This window comes from Adiantum capillus-veneris, chromosome 11 (genome assembly GCF_014529385.1).
Source record: "Adiantum capillus-veneris isolate H3 chromosome 11, ASM1452938v2, whole genome shotgun sequence".
NCBI lineage: Eukaryota > Viridiplantae > Streptophyta > Polypodiopsida > Polypodiales > Pteridaceae > Adiantum > Adiantum capillus-veneris.
In genome coordinates, this window is record NC_140941.1 from 53,387,683 (window position 1) to 53,392,542 (window position 4,860).

The window sequence follows — 4,860 nt, forward strand, 5'->3', positions numbered from 1 at the left end:
TATATGTGCAAGCTAGCAGAAGCTTGGTAAAAGGTTGGAGCAACTAGGAAGATCATGGGATGACAGGTAGCATTGGAGTGTATGAATGATGCGGTTTATAGGCCAAGGAAGGCTCCATATGGGCTAATTTGTGTAGAAAATGAAGGAGATGAAAGATGCAGTCTTTGGGTCCAGGAATGTAGAGCTTGAAGTGTTGAAGGAGCAGGTCTAGACGGCTCATCAAACGAAGCTACGGAGTCCAAGTTATGAAAGGTTGAAGGTTGAGTGTGTTGCAGATTCTTGCCGGACAGGGTAGCCGGGGACAGGTGGTCCAAGTGGAAGTCAAGGTACAGGTGTGTAGTGCCCAATTTATGGAGCCTACCGGTCTTTTCAAATTGCAGATAAGAGCCACGGATTGTATTTTATGGCCAGTTGAAGTTTTGCCGGGGGCTAGGTTGGTGCCCACTTGACTACATGGGGGGGGTGTGCCATCTGGCATCTTTTGAGCCTCCACAAGATTCTACAACAAGGTATGCATCATACGAAGCTAGCAGGAATTGACTGCACATCAGATGGAGCCCGGAGCGGAAAGATACAGAAGTCTGAAGACTGGGTGCCTCTGTCTGAAGTTGATTGCAGATGAAAATTGCCTTTTTTATGGCCTCGGTTTGGGGGCTCGAGGACTCTCAAAGTATGGCTAGAGCTGAGGGGTTTCAAGTCAACAAAATGGGTTTTTGGCTAGACTTTGCAGCTTGGCAATCCGACACTGGAAGAAGACATGGGAGCCTGGGGAAGGAAGGCCAAGGAAAAAGGCTAGGGTTTTTTTGAAAGTTTGCAATGCCTTAAGAGGCCATGGAGCCTGGAGTTGCCACGTGGCTGCTTGATAACCCATATGCACAGTAGCAAGGCTAGTCGATGGGGTATTTAGCCTGACCCATGAGGCTATTATAAGCATACGAGGGGAGCTTGCTAGCTCCTTGGTGCCCTGACGATGGCGGCCCGTAATGGGCGCTGCGTTGGCGGTGTGCGGCCCTGTAGGGGCGACGGCCTGCCGTTGTACTTGTTGGCGATGATGGCGCACTAGCCGGCATTCGGCAGCATTGCCATGTGTTGTCGAATGACATGGCATCCCATAAGAGATTGTGCCCGCATCCATGAGGTCCTCTTTTGGAGATTAAAGGGATACCCCCCCCCCCCCCCCCCCCCCCCCCCCCCCCCACCCCCCTTCAATAGCGATGTCGCTATTGCCCATCAAGGGGAGGGTCCCATGGCGGATGATAGAAGAGCCGAAGGAGAGAATCACAAGGGTGGTCAAAGGTGAGCCAAGAGGCCAGTCCTGCAACAACATCTAGTGCAGAGAGAGAGAGAGAGAGAGAGAGAGAGAGAGAGAGAGAGAGAGAGAGAGAGAGAGAGAGAGAGAGAGAGAGAGAGAGAGAGAGAGAGAGAGAGAGAGAGAGAGAGAGAGAGAGAGAGAGAGAGAGAGAGAGAGAGAGAGAGAGAGAGAGAGAGAGAGAGAGAGAGAGAGAGAGAGAGAGAAGGCGAGTCCAAGGCGGCTCAAGGGTCCAAGAAAAGTAAGCAAGGGAGCATGCAAAAGAGGGGTCAAATGAGAGAGAGAGAGAGCCTATCCGAGAGGTGTCCACAAAGGCAAAAGGGCAAGTGGAAGGGCAGACAAAGAGCAAAGAAGTGTGCACCATGCAGTTGCCAAAAAATTCCAAAGTACCAAGTAGTGGCAATGCAAGAAAACTTCTAAAGGGAGCTTCAATTAATTGTACGAGCTTGGTAGCTCCTTGTTTTTTTCTTTATTGGAGGTTTGCAAGCTATGTATTTCAAGCTTGCCATTGGAGCTGCATACTTGATTGTACTATCTCCCTATGCAATACTACCAAACCTTTGCCCCTATTTCTTGTGTTGCTTCTCCCTATCCCCCTCCTTTTCTCTCGCTCTTTGTGTACTAGCCAGTGCTTGTAGAGGGTTTGCGTGCAGCTTGAAGGGTGTTACCAAGAGGGTAGAATCGGTGTGTCTTGTGAGTCGGAAAGGGTGAGTTGAGCAGTGTGAGTGCGTTTGTGCTGTAAGATGTTTTTTGCAAGGTATGAGACAATTGTTCTGTTTGCTAAAGTGGAGTTGTTAGTGCAACTTAGCCAATTTGAAGGTGTTATTAGAGAGATTAGGGTGCTATGGAATCCCTGGGCTATAGAGAGGCAAACATCTTGTGTGCTGGGTGTGTTCCCTATTCCCCCTCTCCAACGCTATTCTTGCCCTAAACGCCATGGCAAATGAAATCCTAGAAGAAGATGGAGCAACCATGCCTCTGGAAGAGGAGCTAACCAATTCCCTAAGATTCACTCAATTACTACAAGTTGGTGACATTCCAACAAATGTCACCATAGCAACAAAGCCATCTGAGCTCATGGGTGGACACTTTCACCAGCACATTAGAGGTGATCATCTATCAACTAGAGCAAGACCAAAAGTGCAACAATGTAGAGGTGAGAGTATGCAGACATCCAAGATCATGGGTGAACACTTTCACTAGCACATTAGAGGTGATCAACTATAAGCTAGAGCAAGATTAGAAGCACAACAATGTAGATGTGAGAGTATGCAGACATCCGAGCTCATTGGTGGACACTTTCACCAACACAAGCTATCAGCTGGAGAAAGACCAGAAGTGCATTGACGTAGATGTGAGAATATGCCGCAATCTGAGCTCATGGGCGGACACTTTCACTAACACATTGGAGGTGATCAACTATCAGCTGGAGAAAGACCATAAGCTCATTGAAGTAGAGGTGGGGATGAGAACCAATCTCCATATACAACAAAAGACTTCTGAAAAACAGAACTAGATTATTGATATACTACAAGTACCAATGAGAGAAGTGTGTGTCAGGCAAGCAAATCAAGAAGCATTTGTAAACTACACCAATAGCCTTATTCTTACCTTCTCTCAGTACATTGAAAGTATGAGAGCAAAGAATGCTAAGAAAGAAGAAGTTGCCAAAGAGAAAGAGGAGAAGAGGTTGGAAAAGGAGAAGAAAAAAGTCAACTCACTTGCCGAGAAGGAAGTAGCACGACAACGAACGGTGGATTCCAATATAATATAGAATTTGTGGCACATGAGTGATGGCAAAGAGATTTTGATGGGAGATGATTCAAAGGACTTCAAGCCAGAAAGGTTTTTGAAAGGAGGGAGTTGTTAGCAAGAGACTCCATCAAGTTAACTTCCCTCTGAGTAACATCAATTTCATGCCTTGTGTTTGTTACTACAAATCCACCGGAAAATTTAAAAAAACTTTAAAAACCTCTTCTGAATAGTACCAAGTAATCATCTTACCTCCAAATGTTCAGCAACACATGGAAATCCTACCTAGCACCTCAGGTTTGAAATCATCCAACAATTTTAGCCTTTTTTTAGCTCCCAATTTGACCATCTCTGTATTGACTCCTCTACCCTAGCTTGGGGAGGTATCTCCAAGGGGGGGAGTTTGATGGGCCAAGTGAAGAGAAATCCAAGGGAAGAAGGAATCCGATGGGCCAAGTTGAGAGGAGTCCGAGGGAACAAGGCCTAGGATAAAATCCTAAGGGAGGTTAAAAGGTTGGGTGGAGAGTCTGTAATTGCATGCCAAAGATTTCTTTTTGGAGACAGGCGAGAGTAGGGGAGAGTTGAGAGAGCTAAGGATGAAGCATACAAGAGCATAGAAGGTGGCCCTTTTTTCCATGGCTGCTTCCTAAGCATTGAAAACATAGTTTTTTTTCCCTTCTCAAATTATTCTGTAGACAGAGGCCCTCTAGACCCCTTTGTTTCTTGGATGCCTATGAATTGGCTACTATAAACTTTCTTTTATTGTGCCCATGGAGTGCCCATGCTATGTACATGTATTACCATGTGTATTGTCAGGTATGTCAGTATTGTGTGATGTCTTATCATTAGGATCATCATGGATGTGAACTTGCACTATGGCCTCCTCAAGTGGTTTGGGATCGTGATTCTTGACATGCTTCTTAAGCTCTGGTGTCAGACTGCGGATGAACCCACGCACTTGCTGAAAGGTATCTAACCCATCCAGCTTGAGAATGACATCTTGATAGTGCGATATATATTCCAACAATGATTTATGTTGTCGCATGGAACACTTATCCCAAGCCGACCAATTTTTGTCCTCTTCACTCGTGGGAAAAAATTCCTTTCTAAATACAACCTCAAAGGCTGTCCAAGTCTATGGTATGATGTTCTTCTCCTTGAGAGACATCTACCATTTAAAGGCCTTGCCTTCTCAGTTTAGACTTGTCTACTATGCTATGACTGCATCCGGACTACATCGTAGATCATGAATTCCTTCCCACTTATTGAGAGATATATTCACTGTATCCTTATTGCGCTCTCTTTCCTCTCCTTAAAAGTTGGCGGTTTTGTATTTTTTGACAAAATGTACACCTAATTTTAAGGGAGAAGGTGCAGAGAATTCGGAGGGGGACCTTGTTCCTAACCAGGGGGACCTACCCTTGATCAGAGCCTTGCTCCTACATATGTGTGTCAGCAGGGCCCTTGGCCTGCTACTGCATAAATTGCACTACTAAAGTGGATAATTTACTAACATTTTCATTTAAAGGTGAAAAATTCTTTTCCATCACAGACATGAGTGCTTGAAGTGCTCGAAACTCTTGAAGATCAAGCACTTTATAAGTATCATCTCCTCCCATAGCCGCCTGAGTACCCTGTGTGAGAGTATCTGACCACGGGCCATCATTGGGAAGATTGGGCGTATGGTGCTCGAAATCAAAAGTCATATTGATGTCAAAATCCATGGCGACTATGTGCAATGCTTAGTTAGAGAAAGAAGAGTACCTTTACTCAAGATGATCGTAGCCGTGCTAATTATG

At 45.5% G+C, this 4,860-nt stretch overlaps 1 pseudogene; it reads left to right on the forward strand.

Annotated features, from left to right (window-relative positions):
* Window positions 1–2,245: 2,245 nt before the first annotated feature.
* On the forward strand, window positions 2,246–2,752 carry LOC147447241 (uncharacterized; annotated as a pseudogene).
* Window positions 2,753–4,860: the final 2,108 nt, after the last annotated feature.